Source organism: Podarcis muralis, chromosome Z (assembly GCF_964188315.1).
Source record: "Podarcis muralis chromosome Z, rPodMur119.hap1.1, whole genome shotgun sequence".
In the NCBI taxonomy this organism is placed as follows: Eukaryota; Metazoa; Chordata; class Lepidosauria; order Squamata; family Lacertidae; genus Podarcis; species Podarcis muralis.
In genome coordinates this window covers 22985092-23006774 of record NC_135673.1, presented here as the reverse complement: position 1 = coordinate 23006774, position 21683 = coordinate 22985092, and the positions used below count along the sequence as shown (strand labels likewise).

The following is a 21683-nucleotide window of genomic DNA, read 5'->3' as shown; positions in this document are numbered from 1 at the left end:
CTTGTACACTTCCTTCCAGCAACTCCTCCAACAAAGCTGGTGCCAAACATATTGCTCTGCTTTTCTTTGGACTACATCAGTGAGACCGAGAGGGTGGTCTTGTCATCTGGGAAGCCCAGTACCTCCACACACTGCCCAGGCTTGGTCACTGTCCTGGAGAGGTCACTTAGGTGCTAACACCATGGTTTGACTTCACCCCTGGGAGCACACTCCACTGTCTTGAGATTGATGCCGACAACAACTGTTGCTGTATGAAACTACTTTAGCCTATTTTAATTTGGAACACAGTTTCTGCAATGTAGTTTCCTTCATTTATATCCTGGCGTAAGGCAACAAATATGTACAGCAACCCTGTGAGGTAGGTTAGGCTGATACTGATGGGCTGAAGGTTCATGGCTAAGTGGGTCCTTGAATCTTCTCCCGTCCTAGCCTGACAGAAGCTCTATAAAACACTGGTATCAAGCAAGTGCTTGTGATTTTACTGATACTAAATTTAAAGGTTTTCCCACAATTACTATTTTTTGTGTGTATAAGGCATTTTCTTAATGGGTGGTCGTCTTGTACATGAGTGATCAACAACTTTGGCAACCCAAAAATACTGATTTGGGGTTCATAAAAATAGAGGTCGTCTTATACATGGAAAAATATGATATTTAAAACATTTCTACACCACCTGCCTGTTTGTCCAATGATATTATTTTAGACTGTAAAAGCCCTTGGTATAATGACCAGTCAAATCTGCACCGTTGGCATAGATTGCACAATACTAATCTTGTCCTGCGTGTTCCCATTAGCTGGCCATTCATTATTCTTTCAGGCATTATGCTCCTAATTCTTGATGGGATAATGTTGTATTTGTGTGTGCAATATCAGGCTGGCATGTAATGAGAAGTGTAGATTTACTATGCAGGGTAAGGATAAGTTATACTGAAGGCTCTTCCCCTTTTAGGAAAATGCTGAGTATTTCAGTACCTGAAAGATCAGCATATAACAAGGGCACAAAACAGCCTATACAGATAGGGCTGGACAGATGTTACAAAGCTTGCTCAGTCTACTTGTGGCAGACAGGGAGAACAAAGGAGATCTTGCATTGTGCACAAGTGTTGGGAGTTACGTGATTTGGTTGCTTGGTGGCTGCAGTCATACAGGCTGGTGCCATACTGAGTGTGCTTAATTTCAACTTTACTGTACATAACAGTGCATTATTAATCTAAAGCTCCTTGCCCGGAGCAGGGGGGCTTCTGCCTTGTCACCGATACAAGGCTGGCTCCAGACCTTTGTGTGGCCTTTGCCAAGATAGCTGCCTTCCCTCTGGCTGTGAGCATAGCAGGCTGGCTAACATTTATTTCATTTATGAATCATTTCCTAAGGAACATCCATCACAAAGTAATTTACAATGCAATAAAAACATAATTGAATTGCACGTAAAACAACTGCAACAACAACTATTACACACACATATTCAATTTCAAATCCAATACCAATTCCAATATTCATTTAGAAAGGACTGTTAAGAAAGGAACATCTGCAACAGATGTGGAAAGAACAAATAAAGTCTGTATCTGATGTTTAAAGGGAGTGGGTTCCAAAGATGCCCCCCCCCCCACTGAAGGCCTGATTCTGGCCTAGTTCAATACTGCCTACCTACATTGACTAACTGGCTCTCCTGGGCTTCAGGTAAGAGACTTTCCTAGCTGGAGATGCCAAGGATTGAACCTGGGACCTTTGGTATGCAATGCTGGTGATCTTCCACAGCGTGAAACTTCCAGAAGGGCACCACTGAGACTCCTAGCCTGTGTGTGTGTGTGTGTGTGTGTGTGTGTAAATGTGCATGGGGTGTGTGTGTGCCAAACTGGATCTTTGACCCAGGTGAAAATGAGCCTAGTTTTACCCCTGCAATAATGAACTTGCATTCAGGTGCTGCTTACCTGTGTCTGTTTTGTCTTTTAAAGAGAAGGGTACCCACTTCTTTCCAATAATATATACAACTATTCATGTATGTAAACTGGAAGAGACAAAGACAAGGCATACCAGTGCAGCAGAATGAGGCAGGGGACAGTGGGCAGGTTTGCCACTTCAGCCAGCAGGAGTTGAGGCATACCAGTGTTGAATGTTCCCCTATGGTTCCAAAATGAAACACACACACACACGTCCCAAACCAGCAATGCAAGTAGAAAACCCATCACAGAAGCTGTTTCTGGCATAGCATTCTCCTTTCTGTGCATATTTTCTTCTTGCAATGTTTGTGTGTTTGTTTTACATATAGAAGTATTCAAAACTCTCACAAAATAGTAAACTAGATGGGCACATCAGCTGGGCTGCCAGATTAGCTGTGTGTTTCCCAGCTGCACACCCAGTCATTTACAGAGTCGTGAGCTTCATTAATGTGTGAGCCCAAAATTCCAGATCCCCCTCCAATCAGATGCCAAAGTTTAGTGCTAAACCATTTGCACAACTTTTGCATTAGTTTGCAGTCAGTCAGACAAGGTTGGGTTTTGGGGTGTCCCTGCGGCCCCCAGTCTGAGTGTCAATTACCGGTACTCAGTTTGGGAGGCAGCACAAAATGTGGTGTTTGCGGCACCTGTTTGGAGTCAATTAGACAAGGTTGGATTTTTTGGCATTACAGCACCAAATTATAGCACCAAACCAGTGCACTACTTTGGCACCAGTTTGGAATCAATCGTCAAGGTTGGGTTTTGGGACATTTACTTGCAACCCCGGTTTGAGTGTCAGTTATTCAGTTTGAGGGGCGGCACAAAACGGGTTCGCGACACAAATTAGCACTGAACTTTGGCATCAATTGTGTGTGTGTGTGTGGGGGGGGAATCTGGAATTTCGGGGTCACACGTTAATGAAGCTGAGCCAGCGTACTGCAGCAGCTGCGCTAGGAATAGAAAGACCCTGCTCCAAATCTCCCGCCTGCCAGGGGCGCTTTAAACAAGATTTCTTTTTCACTCTCTGCCTTCTGAACTGCAAAAGTGGGGCCGACACTGGATAACCTTCCTGGGGCTGTTGTATGAGAAGCAATTTGATCGTTGACTGGTTCAAAAGCCCCATATAAATTCTAAAGATTAAAAGATCCATAGGTCCGCGCACGCATACACTTCGCTTCATCATGACCTCGTGGAGGAACGCGGCGGTGCATATACAGTGGTACCTCGGTTAAGTACTTAAGTCGTTCCGGAGGTCCGTTCTTAACCTGAAACTGTACTTAACCTGAAGCACCACTTTAGCTAATGCGGCCTCCTGCTGCTGCCGCGCCGCCGGAGCACGATTTCTGTTCTCATCCTGAAGCAAAGTTCTTGACCTGAAGCACTATTTCTGGGTTAGCGGAGTCTGTAACCTGAAGCGTATGTAACCCGAGGTACCACTGTATGTAAGTCGCGCGAACGCTCCCCGCGCTCTTACAACGGGTTAGTTTAACCTCTGTTTTGCTAGTAAAACTGAATTTACTGTGCCATGAAACGATGCATGTATAAAAAGTGTGTCACCAGTTTGGAAAAGTTTGGAAAGCTCTGACTTCAGAGAGCAGCAGCCTGTCACGCTACTTTTCCTTTCTTAGGGGACCATCTTTCCCCATGCAAATCCATCTACCCAGCAACCAGCCTTTTTGGGAGGAGACGCGCTCGTGATCAGACTCACTAGCCCCGGGTTATCTTAAATTTTAATTTCGTTTGAAAAGCTGGCCCAAAGCCAAGTAGAGATATTCCCGGCTGGGCGCTAGGACCCGCCACTCCTCCCGCAACAGCAGCCGCAACCACCTCTCTGCCTCCGCTGCTCCGACGTTGAGAGGTGTCCCCCCCCCCCACTTTTTCCCACCCCCTCTCCTTCCGGGGTTAGAAGCCCAAGAAAGGGCGATGGATGGCGGTACTTTGGCCCAGCAGCCCCGGTGGGGGGGCTACTGCTCCAATAGCTCCGCGCGGAGGATAGAGCCAGTTGAGGCGCACGTCCCTCTCTGAATCCTCCCCGGAGCCCTCTGCGGCGCTTGCTGAGAGGCCTCGCTCGCTGGATCCCTTCCTTCCCTTCTTGTGCAACCTCCTCCTGGCCCGCTTCCCTTCCTGGGCTCCGCAGCCAAGTGCCTCCGGCTCCGCCATGGCCACGAATCTGGGAAGCAGTGCCATGCAGACGGAGGACGAGGAGCAATGGCTCTACGGAGGTAGGCAGGCTGGCAGGCGGTGGTGGTAGCCCCGACCCCATACGTCCCCCTTTTTTCTCTGGAGGGTGGGAAAGGAGCGCGCGCGCGCGCGGTGGAAGGAGGGAGGATGCCATGCCGACCTAGCGGCGCCTTTGCAAACTTCTACCCGCCGCGCCGCGTTCAATTCTCCGCCGGCCCCTCCCACAGCGCCCCTTTGGGCCGGAGATCTGGGGCAGCTGCTACGAGAGTAGAGCCGCTGCGCTGCCGCCGGGATGCAGCGCGTGGCAAAACCCACTGGTCTGCAGGCTCCCGACGCCGCTGCCCTGCCTGCTCTAAGGAAGGAGAGGAAAAGGAGGAGGCGGCGGCCGGGGCGTCTGCCTAGGGTCGCTTTGGACTTCAACTCGGAGGGAGAGCATCTTTCCCTCGCTATCCGGTTCACTCACAGAGTCGTAGGTAGCCTCCTGCCGTGTAGTGACTGTGGCTATTTAATGCCCGCCACGCATCCTCAGGGCACTCCAGAGCGTCACAAGCAAAAATTATAATATTTTTTTTAAAATAGAGGTCTCGTTCCCCGAGGAGCTTGCACATTTGTTACAGGGCGATCCTGGAAGTAAGCCCGGCTGAGTTCAGTGGGACTTAGACTCCCAGGTAAGGCTGAGTACAGGGGTTGCAACTTCATTCGTTTAAAGTCCGCAGTATTCAGCCAAAGCTCTTGCAGCACCTTGCAAACCAAAATAGCAAATTAGTAAGGCTTTAAAATAACAGGAGCTGTAATGGCTTTTGTATGCTGCCCAACAACAACAAACGTTTATTCGGCTTTACGCCCATCATGAAGCACAACACAACAAAACAAATCAAATAAAACAGCGGACTCATACAAAGTGTATGCTGCCCCAGAATGCGAAGTTTTCTGGGTGTATTACAATCGACAAGTAAGTAACCAGTTTAAGTATCAAATATGTCCTAAAACTTTAAAATCAAAAGCAACATAAACACACACAACCCTCAAATTCACTGCACCCCCCAAAGTTAAAACATAGGTTTAAAAACTGATAGATTCAGACCACATTGATTTAAAAGGCCCAGTTTTTTAAAAATTAACTTGGTTCCAAGTTGTTCAGGGTTTTAAAGGTTAGACCTTGCACTTTAAATTGGGCATGAGAAGGTACCCCTGAAAGCAGCAGGGTGACTTAAATTAGATTAAGAAGGCAGAGACTGCAGGAGATGAGACCTGTGTTCAAATCCTGCTTGAGGGTTTCCCTCTGGGGCGTCTGGGTAGCCACAGTGAGAGCAGGATGCTGGACTAGATGAGCCATTGGCCTCATCCAGCAGGCACTGCTTATGGTCTTGGTAGAATCACAGAATTGAAGAGTTAGAGTTACAAGCTTGGTGGATCTTTTCCATTTTAAAAAAAGGAAAAGTTTCATCAGACGTGACTTGTTTTCGAGAAACTCATGCTGGGTTTCTTTTCCAAGTGCTCACAGACTGCTGAGTTATCTATTCTAGGATATTTCCTGGCATTGGTGTCTAGCTCACTGGTTGGTAGTTACATGGGTCTCCCCGCCCCCCTTTTTGACAACGGGGACAACATTTACCTGCCTCCAGTCTGCAGGGACCTCAGCTCCAAGAATTCTCAGAGATTACTGTGTAGACAAAGGTTCTGATATTACATGCACAAGCTCTTTTGGTACCCTTGGGTGCAGCTCAGCGGGCCCTGAAGATCTGAATTTAAAGCAGCTAGATGTTCCCTCGCCACCTCTTTTCCTGTCATGGGCTGCAGCTCCCTCATTGCATCATTTAATATGTTATCACCAGGCTGCATATCATGGACGTAGCTGGGGTGGCAGGGAGGGACAGCCCCCCAGCAAAAGGCCTGCCCCCCAACAAAAATCCTAGCTACACCCATGTTAAGTATTGCTTTCCATTTGGGTGAAAACGGGCAAAGCAGGTGTCGAGCGTCACTCAGTAGTATTTCTCCGTCTTCTCCACTAGGGGGCTTACTAGTTGCTTGTTCTGCTTCTTGCTTTGAACAAAGCAGAATAAACATTTTAAAGTTATTTTTAACCTCTTTCCTTCTGAGCTTTGGCCCCCCTGCCTTCCTCCCTGCAACTGTTGACTACTCGTGTATATTCCTCATTTGTGATTTCCCCTTTCCTTCGTTTCTTATACTTTCCCTTCTTAAATCTCAGCTCATCTCTGAGCCGGTTTCTTTAAATGCATCCCACTTTTTTTCCCTTCTTGTTGGGATTGTCTGCATTTGTGCCTTCAGTATTTCACCTTTAAGATATGCAATAACAGATGAATTGAGCTATACATCAGAAAAGGCCTGTATAAGCAGAAGGGTCTGAAGCAAAGTATTGATGGCCCCTGCTTAATATTAGCAGCCAAGGAGTTGGACAGCCTAGGTGATCGTGTACCAAAGACTTTCCCTTGTATCCAGTGCACTGCATGCTGTCAGTGCAAGGATTCCACCACTAAATAGATGGGAGAGTGAATTACGCTGTGCAAGAAGGAATCCTTGCACCAGCAGGACACTTACTTTGCACAGCATTGAATACGAGTCCCTATTTCTCATAGAAGGTGAATGTCATGTTCAGGGGATGTATGCTAAGAGAAGGCAGTAGGTGAACATTCTTGTCTGGAGGCTTAGTAAGGGCAGCCAGCTAGGCAGAGTGGCATTCTTGAAACTTCCCACTGGCTCTGTATTCCTGCAGGTTTAGACACCACTGATGGGGAAGGAAAAAGTTAGACAGCAGGATTTCTATGACTAACAGAAGCAACAGGTGCTGCGGTGGCCAAAGCAAAGATAAAAGAGTCTTGGTAGCCAAGAGAAAGCAAAAGGGATGACAGGAGTTTGCGTGTGCCCTAGAGCGAGGGACAGCCCTGGGAAATGAAAGTGAGGCAAAGCATGAAGCGAATCCAGAGTTAGTGCTGCTTCTTTGTGTTTCCGGACACATCTCCCCTCCATTGGGCAGGGTGTCTCGTTAGCATACTACAGCGGCAGTGGTGTTTTTTTTTGTATTGAATTTTTCTAAGGGGAAAAGTGACATAAGCATCTTGCATGTTTTGTTAGGGAGGAATGTATGCAAATGGAGTGGTATGTTCTCTCTCTCTCTCTCTCTCTCTCTCTCTCTCTCTCTCTCAGTTTCTGAAGCTTTGATAAAATTTTCCTCCTCTTGATGTATTTGCAGTTGACACTGGTAATCAAGAAGATGGACCAATTCCTGGGTAAATTTTATTTTATTTTTGTAATTCAGAGTTATTTTTGTAATTCAGAGTCAAATGCACTGCGGGAGGGCAGTTGCAGTAAATTTAGCAGGATGGCTTACATACTGTTACCAGCCACCCCTTTGCAATGAGATACATGGAGACTGTAGTATCTTTTAGAAATATGGTTTATTTATACATATTTACACCTGAGTTTAGGTGGAGGGAATGCAGAAAATTACACCCCAGTAGTGTATCTTGTTGCTCATCTCATAGCTTCAGAAAGCTTTGGTCCAGAGCAGAAGCCAGGCATGACGCCTGGTCTCTTGGTTCAGCCTCCTCCACCCAACACCACATGGAGTTCTACCCCTCCATACTTCTTCCCCAAAACCTTGCTCAAAAACCTCTGTATAAAAGGATACCCCACCCCACTATATGGACATCACACCCCCTGTAACCCTGGCAACCTCCCCTACTAAACATTGCTATTGTCTTTTGCTAACTAACACACAGCTGCAGGGGAGAATAGAAAATGGAAAACAGTATTTATTTATTTGTTTGTTTGTTTGTTCTCTTTTGCGGATTGTGGTTACCAATCACTACTCTGTTGCCTTGCCAGACTTGCTGGTCATTGTGACTGAGATGTATTTTGAGAGGGAGCCAACACGGGTTCTAGTCTGTGTGTGTGTTCTGTGTTTATCAGGGACACAGGACTTCATCCTTTAAAAGACATTCCCAAGGAGAAAGATTGTCAGTGATGAAGAACGAGAATTGTTACAGCAAGTAAGTAGTACGGTATAATCAAGCTGAGATCTCTACTCTAGTGCTCCTCTGTTGTTTAGATCTCCCAACTCCCATCAGCCCCGGACAACAACATTGTTGTCTACTGTTGATAGGTGTGCTACCTGGGGCTGATGGGACTTGGAGTCCAAAACATCTGGAAGGCACCAGGTTGGAGATGGCTGGCTTAGAAGAATGGTTTAGCTCTTTGCCAAACTTAACAGAAGTAGAGGAGACCCAGAATGGTTGGGAAGTTGTTCAGTTTGCTGGCAAAATACGGTCAACTATCTCATAAAGGTTGAGTGCTTTTGCACTGCATTGTATTTGTTTATTTAAATCAGAGGGTTGGGGGACCTCAGGGCAGAGGCCCAAATGCAGCCCTCAAGACTCTCCCTAGCCCATATCTCTTGCCTAGCCACAAACACATATCAGCTTACCAACCATGCTTTGCCCTTTAGTGCTTCTTCCTGGTTGGGATGGGTTCTTGAACTTGGATTAATGCCTCTTGCTTGCCTGGATGGAGAATAGAGAGCGGTGAGTGTGTATAGAAAGTAGCAAAGGGTTAAAAAAAAAAGGCATTTGTTGCTGTTCTTCTGGTCACTCAGAAATAAATGTGGCTTTTCAATCAAAAAGGACTCTCTTTCCTAGATTTGAATCAACAGATAAATAAATAGCTGCCCATCCTTCTCAACTCACTCATCATCCATGATTGCTGGCACAAATAAATTAAAATAAATTACATACTTACAGCACAAGTAACCAAGAAGGGAGGGGGGTGGTACCTCTTGAGCATTCCTATTTTAAAGTTTCATGTAACTAACTAAAAAAAAAAAAAAAAGCCTCTGAATGTTTATTTCTCAGGCTTAAGGCTGCAGTCCTAACCTCACTTCCATAGGAGTAAGCCCCATTGAGTTACAGGAGAGTTACTTTTGGTAGGCATGGTTGAGATTGCACTGTGAACAAAGTCCAACAGGACTTAAAAGTAATGTCATCCCTAACTTATCAAATTTATTGCAATTGAAGTTGAGCTAACTTTATTGGGAACAAGCGAACTTGTGCTGCTGCTTAGGTCTGTATTTTTAAAAACTGTCTTCTCATTGTGCATGTCTTCTGTCTCCTTCCTAGACCCTTTCAGATAGAGAAGACAACGAGGAAGACAGTGATAGTGACAGTGACAGTGACGACTACATCCAAGTAATGATTGGCAATATCACAACAAGAAGGCCATCTTTCATGTAAGTCTGCAGGTGTCAGAATTCTGCTCTTGGTTTTATCTGTGGTTTTGTTTTCTGCGATATTTAGAAAGGAAATGAGAAGAAAGGGGAAGAAAGACTAAATAGAGTTGTATAGCAAAAATTAAAAGATTTACCGGTAGTAGTGGACCTTGGTCTGAAAAGTTGGAAGACTCCTGCCATTGATGGTCCATGAGAATACCATGGCTGATGGTATCAAAGCCAATGAGAGATCCAGCAATAACTTAGCCACACTCACCCCATCCATTTCCTGATAGAGGTCAAACATCAGGGTGACCAAGATGAATTCTGTCCCAAACCCAGGTCTGACCCTAGATTGGAACAGGTAATGGGAACCTTTAGCTCTCCAGATGGAGCTGAACTACAACTCCCATCATTCCCAGCAAGTATGAAAGTCATAGTTCAGTAAGATCTGTAATGCAAAAGGTTCTCCACACCTGGTCTAGATAATCAGTTTCCTTCAGGACTCCCTGCAGCTGCATTGTCTCAACCTTCTCTAATATTTTGCCCAAAAGGAGAGGGGAATCTGTGACTTGATAGTTGTTAAATGCCATCAGGTCCAGGTTTTCCAGGAGTATCCACACCACTACATCAAACGAAGACACGCTCACCAGACCTTGAATCCACCCCTCTGGCTAACTTTAGTAAGCCATGAAGTGCAAGTGATTTATAGCTGGAAGGGAAAAATCTGAAGCACACTTTGAGTACGCTCTGAATTTTCCCTTTGCGGGCCAGCTCAAATTCAAGGTGGGCTACAAAGGAAACAACTTCCTTAGTAAGTGTGGCTTAAATTTAAGAGTATGCTCTCGAGTCTACCTTTGAAGTTTAATCACCTGGTGTCAGGTGACTGACAGGTGGGTGGTCCTGCCCACCTGTCAAAGTGATCCACGGTGAGTGGGGAGCTGGATACAGTCCCCCACCCCAGCTTCAGTGCAAGTTTGAAGGGCTTGCTTGAACTGCAATTGCCAGTTCAGACATCAACATGGTTTGGTGAAAATTGGGAAGTGTTTGATTACACTGGGCATGCAAAGAAAGGAGGGAGGACATAAGCTCATCACCATTCACCATGATTTGGACCATGCTCTTCATAACTGTTCAACTGGCTTTTAGCGAATGTGAAGTTATAAAGGCCTCATATGCCTTGTAATATGTCAGAACTAGGAAGTGATCAGACTTGCTATGTTTCTTGGCTGCCTTCTGCTGCTTCTCACCCTCACATCTTAGCCTGTCCATTTATTGTAGCTGCTCACTGAAGCCAAACCACAGTGCAATTCAGCAGAAGCCTGTTCCAGCTGCCTGATGCAGACATGAAGGTAGCCAGGATTTTTGTTAGGGGGGGACAGGCCTTTTGCGGGGGGGGGGGGCAGAATCTTAGTTATGTATTTTTATTGATTTTATTGATTTTTTTGGGGGGAGGTGCCCCTCTCTTGGCTATGCCCATTGGTGCAGATGTGTTTTGGTCCTTTCTCTCTCCCTAGGGAGCGCCCCAGGAATATGAGTCTAAAAAACAACCAAGGTTATGAAGCAACCACATCTGGTACTGGTCTTCCCTAACGTCCCCGTGACGTTAACATATATGAGAGTGCTGGAGGTGAAATAGTTAAACAGGTTACCCAATCAGGACCCAGGGGGTGGAGTCAGAAGGACTATAAAACCAGCTCTGGGAGGGGTGGGGAGTTCGTTGGGAGTTGGGTGGAGTGAATTGGGCTAGAGTTTGTGCGTAAATGAGTTAGTGCAGTGGAATAAGCTGAGTCAGGAATAGTTAGGGGCTAGGAAGACAAGTAAATATCTGAGAGGTGGTTTAGTGAGTGAGAGCTGGTAGCGGAAGTTATAGGTCTGGATAGGCACCCCATGATTGTAATTGACCGATACCATTTATGAAACCACACGCTTGTTAAACTGCAATAAATAAACAAAAGTTTATGTTCCAATTTAACCCTGACTGGACTCAGGATTGTACCAGGTAGGGCCTGGGTAGTGGCAGCAGGAAATAAAGTGGTGGCCGAGGGATCAATAGATGGTGAAATGTCCAGGGACCCTGTGTGATCACCACACTCCCACTGTGGCTTTTCCTCCTCTGAAGCAGTTAGTCAAGATAGGTCCTGTATAGCAGGGATGGTGAACCTCAGGCCTGCAAGCTGAATTCTGCCCGCCCTCCAGACCTTTCTGTTTGGCCCTTGGGACTCATTCCAAGCTATATTCCTGCTCCTCAGGCCCCACCCCTGACTGGTTCTGCTTAGCCCCTGCTAGAGTGCTTTGTTCTGACTTTGAGAGTGCCTCTTGCTTGGCTGGATGAAAGAGTGTGTAGAGAACCCCCATGACTTCTGCATGTCTGGATTGTAGCCTCCATCGCTCAATGCAGCTTGTGTCTCTTGCCTTGCCTTGTATGCAAAGCCCAGAGAAATCTGAGGGGAAAGTGCACAGTGGAGGCCCAAATGTTACACTGTTCATCTCTTGTGTGATAACCATACATTGCTGGGGAAGATTAGAAGAAGGAAGCCAGTGGCTTTTGTTAGACTAATAGGCTTCCCTGTCCTGCCAGAAGATTGTACATGTGAGGTTTTTCCAAGTCACTAAACTATCAAAGCAACCCGGAAGTACAACTGGAGGAACTCTGGGATCAGAGGCAGATTGTCCCCACTAGCTAGACCTGGGTGCTAAATGAATTTGGTTTAGATAGAGGTTTAGGGAGTTTGTAGCAGCTTTTTAGAGGCTGATGTCAGCAACAGCTTCTCTTGAGCACATGGAAGACCTCAGAATAAATTATCAGTATTCCCTCTAGTAGTTAATAGTTTAACTCCAACATAACAATCAATATAACAATTTCACAGCTAAGCCTATTATGCCTAACTACTAAGGAACTTTAAAGGCATTCTAAGCATCTAAGAGAGTGGGCAGCAGCAGAAAAGTGTCCTATGGCGTAAATCTGTGTTATTGTGGGAGGGAATTCCATCGACCCTGCACTATTAAAAGCAAGGTAGCACAAATATCTGGATTTGTGTTTATACAAAGTGGGATTGGGGAAACTGTTTCCCTTTACAAATATAGTTAAGATTAACCATAGTTTAGTATTTGAATGTAATGGAATGCAAAAGCATTCCTGCTGCATAGGAGAGAGGTAGGTTGTCTGCATGAACCTGAGGCTCATTCAATTCATGATATAGTTTATCCCTGCATATGAATGCAGTCTTAAGATGTCTTAAGTTTTTCTGTCTTTCCCCCCTTATCTGTTTCTTTAGCTAAGTAGCTGAAACCCATTAATTTTTTTAAGAAGGGGAAACAGAATAATTTTGATAAAAACAACAACTTGTGATTGAACTCATAGATGGGAATAATTAATGTAACTGAAGCTAAATCCATTGGGGATTTAAAAAAAAAGGGGGGGGGGAGAAACCCTGATCAATTTGCTCAGCAAATGAATGGATCAACAACAACAGAGTCTTGGCACTAAGCATCTGTTTTCCTTCTTTCAAAGCCAAGTTGCAACCCAAAGGTAATGATTTAGATGCTCCTGGGAATATATATGGCTTACCTGAAGCAGACATGGATTTGGATTCAGCTGACGACAAACCATGGAGGAAACCAGGTGGGGCCTCAAAGTTTAATGTGGTCAATACTATCAGTTGATTTATTTTTTGCTTTGCATTTCACATCATGGGCCTGTGTGCAGCAGGAGTTACGGGGTAGATGGGAGGAGAGCATGATGTGTGATTTATAAGTGTGCTCAATCAGACATTAAAAAATTACCCAGCTGCAAACATTTGGCTCATACTTCATATTATTTATTGCCTCGTCTGATGTCTTCAGATTCATTCAGTTCTTCTCCAAGTGCTTTTAAGCATCTCTCAACCATTTGTAAGGAAATCTGTTTGTTTTTAATTTAAAAATGAAATTGAACCCGAGATTGTCAGGAAGCAGAATTCCGAATCCAGTGCCATGTTCTGTGTCCCTCATGGAATATTGGCAATGGATGCAGTTCTCTCACTGGAATGTATCCTGCAGCTTCCATGTGTTCTCGTTCTCTGGGCCAGGTTGCATAAGTCCTTTGGGGTCCCCAGAACATGTCTGTGCTGTGTGTTCACCCCCATTTCATTGATTGTCAGGACCAAGAACCAATCGGTGCCAAGCTAGAGTCATTCTGTTCTTGTGGTTGAATGTTGGGTTAGTACCTGGGAGACCAGGGTTCAAATCTCCTCCCAGCCACATGAAGGCTCACTGGGTAACCTTGGGCCAGTCACTCCTCTTAGCCTAAGCTACTTTACTGGATTGTTGTGGGGATTGGATGAGGAGGGGGAGAACCATGTGTGGGAGATTTATGCCGCCAAACATAACTGTATAATTACCAGTAAGAAAGGGGTTAAGGATCACAGAGTTCTTAATTGCTAGAGAAGACTCAGATTGGTCATGACCCCTCACCATTGGGGAGGGAGGATGCAAGGGTTATTTCCTGTTCTTCTCTCTCTCTGTCTTCTCTTTGAACCATGTAACTGAGCAGATATCTGAGGCTGGGGCTCCAGACTCAGTCTGTGTGTTTGAGGTCAACTTCTGTATTTTGTAACCAAGAATACATTACCTGTGTTGCTTCTGCTGTAGCATTGAACGATGCATGAGTGAGACCTCTGATTACTGTAAGTAAAACATTTAAACTTACTTAAGGTTGTGGTCTATTCACTCCTAGAGGGGTAGAGGTGGGGGAGCACAATTGTCAGTGCTTAACACTGGTACATTTAAAGGTCTAACAGCCTATATTGCCCATCCTTTGCAAACACTGCACATATATTTTAGTTTTAAACTCTACTGGGGACTCTTTGGGCTAGACAGTGAGTCAAGCCCTATGCTTTTTTTGAATTTAGGTAGTCAGCTGTTGGGACTTCAGGATTAACTGTTATTCCCTAGTTATTTTCCAACACCATGTACAACACACTTTGAGCTCCATGGAGAAAAAAATGTGGGGTATAAATGCAATAAATAAATAAAATTGTTACAAGCATATTGGTTGTTGAAGTGCTCCCAATTTACTAATTAAATATACTCATGTGCTTGGGACAAACTTTCAGGAAGTAGTTTCCTAGCCCTGGCAAGACCATTGAGAGAGACAACAGAAAGTGGTCTTTTCCCCTATGAATCTCTCAAAGCTGCCATTGCCTGGTGTAGACTCAAATAAGTGAAACATTTTGCAGAGGATAGCAGGGATAAGGAAAAAGAGAGAATAGGGGAATTCTATCAGATGGTTGTGAAACTAGATTTTTTAAGTGAAAAGTTAAAGTTGAGCCTCTTGGACAATTGCTGGGTGGGAAATTTGGCTGGCTGAATCATTAAAATCCCAGAACTAGAATGGCACCATTGTATAATAAACTGAAGCTCCTCTCTGAATTTTTCCTCTCTTCACTGGATTTAAGTGTGAAAGGTACAGACCAGGGATCTGAGCAAGTTAATTAACCTTGGGAGGCTGGTGAAAGGGTTAAATTTGGTAGACAGTGTAACTGGTGAAACTCATCTGCCAAAGTGTAGTGGTATTAGATATGATCTTGAAGTAGCTTGAACACATTTTTAAAGCTTCCAGTTACTTTAATTTATGGAAGTCTTGACTAAATCAAAAGACCCTCAGGAATATTTGCTCCTGAGGAGAATGTTTCACTGATGTGTGTTGCAGAAAACATTGCAGCAGCAGTGTTATAACTGGATAATTGATTAGGCGTCCAAGCTCTAATCATTACATCAAATCAACCAAACCTTTAGTTGATTAATGAGGGGAAGCCAGTTTTAATCAGTGGAACTTTTAAGGACTTACATATTTCCTTATGGAGGCTGTTTTGGTTCTGGTGTGTTACTAGACTAGAGAATGAAAAAGCTGTAATGGAAGCAAGAGGCTCAGGAAAGTTTGTTTCTGCCCTTCCTTGCATAACTGTCTTGTAGAGTAGGCCAGTTATGGCTCAGCTGTCTGGTTTCCTCCTCTATAACATAAGTCAGGAGGGAGATCTTGGGACCCTCACTCAAACACTTACGTGGGGATTGCACAGATGTCTTCTAAAAGTCAGATAGGGAAATGAAAATGTCAACAGGACCCAGCAGGATATGGAAAACAAAAAGGAGCATCTGTGGTTCTAATTTATCTCATCCTAAACTTTCTACTTGGGATCAGGTGAGTAGCAAGGATGGTCAGTTGCAGGATTATCTGATGGGGGTGGGATGGATCCTGATGTGAGAGAACAAAGGCTACATAGCACAGTCCATTTATTAGGGGCTCAGGACCCCAATTTGGCAGGCAGTTCCCAGCAAACCAGAAGTGTGGCATACTTGCCAGGCGAAGATTAACACTCCACTGAGATCAGATGAAGGTGGACAGTTACTGCCCAGATTCCTACCCCCACCCCAATCTTTCTGTGACACAGTCTGAATCATTTTGTTGACGTAGGTTGTGTTTTGGCTCCCGCAAGGCAAATGGAGCAGCAAGAAACCAGGCTTTTCCCTCACAGAAGCAAATATTAGAGATGGCTTTTCCTTGTGACACTGACTGATTGGTTTGTCTTTCACTTCCTAACTTATATCAGAAAGACATCTAAATTGGGGCTATGCTAGTGTACAAAATATATTCAAGTGTAGTTGGCTATTACCAATTCCTTAAATCATTTGGCAGCCCTGGCGTTTTACATTGCAGCTTGGATTTTCTTCCTTAACTGAACAACACCAAAAATATAATTCTGGCTCAATAATAGATCAGGCAATGCTGTGAAACTGAAATGCTATTTAATTCCTTCTGTGTGATTTGCTTATATAAGAGAAGTTAGATACTTTGGGCATTGATTTCTATAGTCAAACATTAGGATGGCAACGTTCACATGCTGATGATCCCAGACTGATTTGGTTAATGCCCCCAAATTAAAGTATTTCTCCTTTTTTTAGACAAATGCAATTAAATCATGACAGGGCCATTCACTGATGTGCCTTGGAGCTTGTTACAAATACAATTGTGGTTTAGCGGACTCAAATACTCCCTCCCATCAGCATGGATTTATTCTGCTTTTTCAAAGTTTGCTTTAGCTAGGATTGTCTCATTACCATGATTTCCAAATCTACTTCAGGTCATAGTTAAGAGGCTAGTCCTGGTCAACCCAGTACTCTTTTCAGGTGGAACTCACTGGAACCCCTCAGCCATTGCCATTATAAGAGAACAAGGGACACGTTCATGGTGAGTTCCATCACCTCATTTTCTAGAAAATTAGCACAGGTCAACCACTAACTGTGGAATGTTGTGCCTTGGCTCTCAGAAATTCACCCGTTTTTGTCTGAGATTATCACTGTTAATGAGAATGCTGATATTTACTGTAATGAAATACATTTTGTCTCAGAGGTTGCTAGATTGTTCCAGACTTTGATACTTCCTTTGTATCCCACCACAACATATAAGAGCACCACAGCTGTGTTAACCCCAGAGCTAATTTTTTTGAGGCTGTTTTAATTTTTCTATGACTCAAAGTCTGAAATCATCTACATATGCAGGAGAATGAAGTGGTAAAGTAGACAATACAACTTTGGACAGCAAGTGAGCATTTATGAATGCTCCTCTGTAAGTAGAAAATTAAGTAGAAAATTAATGTATCAGCAGCTTCTGTCTATGCTAGTTTTCTCTCATAGGAACACATTTTAAAATGAGGTCCTCAACTGCAGACTGAAGTGGGATGACGCATTCTCCCACCTCGAGATTCTGCCATCTCTTTCTACTAGGTGTATGGAACCTGCCTCATTCATTCATTCATTCCCTCCCAGGTGCTGACCTTTCTGATTACTTCAATTATGGATTCAATGAGGAAACATTGAAAGCCTATTGTGAAAAGCAGCGCTGGTTTCTGCTTGGCTTGAAGTCATCTGCCCCTGTCAGTGCTGAAAAGCAGATCAAGGTAAGTGGTGGAACTCAGGTGTACTGGAGGCGGTTGGAGGATGGATAGCGGCTAACAGATTGAGGTTGAATCCTGACAAGACAGAAGTACTGTTTTCGGGGAGCAGGGGGTGGGCAGGTGTGGGGGACATCCTGGTTCTGAATAGAGTAACTGTGCCCCTGAAGGACCAGGTGTGCAGCCTAGGAGTCATTTTGGACTTACAGCTGTCCATGGAGGCGCAGGTCAATTCTGTGTCCAGGGCAGCTGTATAACAACTCCACCTACTTGCCTGCAGGCTGTCTCACCAGAGTGGTGCATGCTCTGGTTATCTCCCTCTTGGACTACTACAATGCGCTCTACATGGGGCTACCTTTGAAGGTGACTTGGAAACTACAACTAATCCAGAATGCTGCAGCTAGACTGGTGATTGGAATGGCTACCAGGACCATATAACACCGGTCCTAAAGGATCTTTGTTGGCTCCCAATGCGTTTCTGAGCACAATTCAAAGTGTTGGTGCTGACTTTTAAAGCCCTAAATGACCTCGGCCCAGTATACCTGAAGGAGCGTCTCCACCCCCATCGTCCAGCCTGGACACTGAGGTCCAACTCCAAGGGCCTTCTGGGGGTTCCCTCACTGCGAGAAGTGAGGTTACAGGGAACTAGGCAGAGGGCCTTCTCAATAGTGGCACAATTCCTCTGGAACACCCTCCCATCAGATGTCAAGGAAATAAACAACTATGTGACCTTTAGAAGACATTTGAAGGCAGCCTTGTATCTGGAAGTTTTTAATGTTTGATGTTTTAGAATGCTTTGATATATACTGTAAGCTGCCCAGAGTGGCTGAGGAAACACAGCCAGATGGGCAGGGTATAAATAATAAAATTATTACTATTATTAATATTACTTGGAGATACACACACACACACACACACACACACACACAGAGAGAGAGAGAGAGAGAGAGAGAGAGAGAGAGAGAGAGAGCGAGTGAGCTCAGGTGTACTTAGCTTATTCATATATGCGTGTGTGTGTGTGTCTGTGTGTATACACACACATATTTAAATGAAATGTATTAATTTTATTAATCTTAAATTTAAAAAATCCATTGTGACACAATTCTGTAAATAAATATAATCTGTATATATTACTACTTACTACTTATCAAACCTTTATTAGGCATTATGCAAATAAAACCATAAAAGAAAAAATAACATATAAAAGCCTTAAAATATATATAAAAAGGCAGCAGTTGGCTACATACATATATATATATATACATATAGAATCAGTGGTTTTCCTTGTTAACCTGCTCCTTGGAGGACTGCTACCAAAAACTCGGCTACCCCCGCCGTTACCCTTTGGTCAACGTCGGATAGGCAAAATCCCACACATTCACCTTGCTGGGGTTCCAGACCACCCAAAAGAGGGGACAGCACGCGTTGACGGAGCGTACTGTACAGTGGGCAATGAAAGAGAATATGGTCTACAGTGTCCGGGACATTCATAGAACATCTGCAGAATCTCTTGTTTCTAGGAATGTTTTGATATCTTCCCCTGACAAATGCTGAGGGAAAAACATTCAAACGGGCCAGCATAAAAGCCCTACGTTGGGCTGGGATTATTAATTTAGTGATGTAATTGGCTCTACTATCTAAGATATTTAAATCATAGAATATGGGGGAGCAAATTTTGTTTACAGCTGCCATAATATTTTGTCTCTCGACATCCTTTAGTCTAGTTAGGATATTATGGAAAATGTATTGCTCATTAGAATTGTACAGGGGCTCCAGCTCGATGCCTAAAGATTCAATCTTTTTTTCGAGGTACTGATACCATCTTGATTTATAGGAGTCTTTGAGCAAATCAGCGAGCAGACTTGATGGAGGGCAGCGAAAATGGCAGCGTAGCCAGTACTTTATTGAGGTGGACCAGGCCCAATATTCCATTGTGTGTATGCCTATTTCTGCACACATTGTTTCATATTTGATCACAGCTGGGAGTCCAAGAATACGTCTCAGAAAGCTGGAGTGAATCTTTTTTAAATCACTGTTATATGCTTGGACCCATAGCGGGATTCCATAGAATATCTGGGATTGCACTTTTGTTTGAAATATCTGATTGGCCGCAGGAATAAATTGATTACCTTTCTGATAATAAAAACGGGTAACTGCTGATGAGGTGCACTTTGCCTGTTTTATGGCATTTGTGCGATGATTTGCCCACCCTAAATTACTCTGGAATAAGATTCCCAGATACCTATAGATTTTCACTTGTTGGATTTCTTGCCCTCTTATTTTCCATTTCTCTAATTTCCAACCATTCGAGAAGACCAAAATTTTTGTCTTCTCGTAATTTATAGAGAGTTTGTTACATTCGCAGTAGAGGATCAGAGAAGATATAAGACGTTTCAGACCCAAGCTCGTTAATGATAGAAGGACAGCATCGTCTGCGTATAATAAGAGAGGAACTGGTTTCTGATTAAGTTTAGGGGCATGTGATTCTATTTTTTGAAGGTGATCTGGCAAGTCTGATAAAAATAAATTAAATAGAAAGGGGGCAAGAATACACCCTTGTTTTACCCCTTTCGAGTTTGGGATGTCTGATGAAAGGTGACCTTTGGTGTTAAGTTTGACTTGACAGGTATTGGAAGAGTATAGATTTTGTATTAGAATCAATAAGCGCTGATCAATTTTTAATTCTGCGAGTTTCCTCCACAGCTTTGGGCGGTCAATTGAGTCGAATGCACCACGAAAATCTACAAAAGCAGCATATATCTTAGATTGCCTTTGGGATCTGTATTTTTCAACCAAATGCATAAGTATAAGGCAGTGGTCTAATGTAGAGCAACCTTTGGAGAAACCTATTTGTTCTTTCCCTGGTAAATTTAGATTTTTCATCCAGGTAAGGAGTTTAGATAAAAGGTGCTTAGCGTAGATTTTCCCTATCACTGATAATAGGCTTATCGGTCTATAATTCCTTGGTTCTTTTGGGTCGCCATTTTTAAAGATTGGGATAATTATTGATCTTAACCATATCTCAGGTATGATCCCATATTTATCTATGAGAGTAAACAATTGAGCTAAGGGTTCTGCCCACCAATCTATATAGGTCTTGAATAATTCTATTGGTAGACCGTCTGGCCCAGGAGATTTCCCCGATTTGAAGTTTTTAACTATCTCTCTAATTTTGTATATATACAAATGATGGTAACCTCAAGCAACAAAAAACTATTGCAGAGTTTGCTTCTAGCCACTTCCTCAGTCAGTCAACCAATATATGTAGAAATTCATTTCGGCTGCCAGCACGAGTTTCCGTACATGGTGTAGTAGCCACTTGGTAAAAGCAGCTTGGAGAGAATTTCATGCTAAAAAAATAATTGGGAGGAGAATGGTTAAGTGTTCTTTATATCTGCATCTCTTTCCCAGTGCAGATTCTCTCCCCACATCACACCCTGAAAAGGCTTTGCAATTGTGAAGGGGTCATTGCAGAGAGGGGAGTTCAGTTACAGGCATGCTCAGATCAGTGACTCATGCAGCAACACTCGGAATGGTGAGTTGCTGCACTCTGTATATGTGTGTGTGTGTGTGTGTGTGTGTGTGTGTGTGTGTGTGTGTGTTGTGGTTACTTTTGACTCTTAAACACTCTGAAATAGCCTCCCCCAACCTGAGGCCCTCCAGATGTTACTGGACGGCAACAGAGGCTGATGGACCCTGTACTTCAAACCATTTGGAGAGTCTCCAGATTGGTGAAAGTTTCCCTGCAGGTAACTGCCATCTTTGGTTATATAAACAAAGCAAACTTCCAACTTCCATTTTTTGTGCCTTGGCTAACAAAGGCTGTATTATGCTATTGGTTTTTAATTTTTAATTTTTTGCTTAGGTTCAACAAGGAAGAACTAGAAATTCAGAAAAAGAACCAGATTTTAAAGCAGATCTTACGGCCCCAGTAAGTGGGCAGGTGAAAGTCGGGTCGCCCCCAAACAGGTACACCAACCACTTTTTTGTGTGTTTTTAAGATTCTTGTATTAATTAAATGCTATGTTATGCCAGGTTGGCTCCAAGCTGTTCTTGTGTAGACTTGATCCTGTTGCAGAGGCAGGGAAACTTTTTAGGCTCCATGGGCCAGATCCATTTTGGGATCTGCCTCGCAGGCCAAATTTGGCAGGTGGGTGGCCACAACCTGTGGGATCCAAAATGCATATGGTAAAGGGATCATTGCAAGAGCTGTAGAACTCTGTGATGTCATACGTATGAGGCAGTTATGGCAGTTGGTACAGTTGGTTCAGTCAGTTGAACAGTCTTCACAGAGCAGCAGGTTATGTTTTGATGTGCTTCTGTCTGCCTCAGAGTTAGTTAGTCTGCAATAGTTTAATCTGTGTAAAATGTTTTAGCAGCTTAAGTATCATTGTATATTTTAATCTGCAAGTTCAA

General features: G+C 43.9%; 1 protein-coding gene across 35 annotated transcripts in view; it reads left to right on the top strand.

The window, feature by feature from the left end:
* Positions 1-3810: 3810 nt before the first annotated feature.
* Positions 3811-21683, top strand: part of LOC114589107 (uncharacterized) — a 28190-nt gene continuing 10317 nt past the window's right edge. For 4 of the 35 annotated variants that reach the window (XR_013391410.1, XR_013391394.1, XR_013391409.1 and 1 more), the window contains exons 1-9: positions 3818-4156; positions 8046-8125; positions 9248-9357; positions 10618-10688; positions 12851-16564; positions 17143-17273; positions 20679-20802; positions 20906-21016; positions 21133-21236. The gene's annotated coding sequence lies outside the window, so the exon portion shown is untranslated. Of the gene's footprint in view, positions 4157-7326; positions 7364-8045; positions 8126-9247; positions 9358-10617; positions 10689-10853; positions 10913-12850; positions 17274-20678; positions 20803-20905; positions 21017-21132; positions 21237-21683 lie in introns of all 35 variants that reach the window. The other 31 variants (XR_013391419.1, XM_077922649.1, XR_013391421.1 and 28 more) reach the window with 29 other exon arrangements.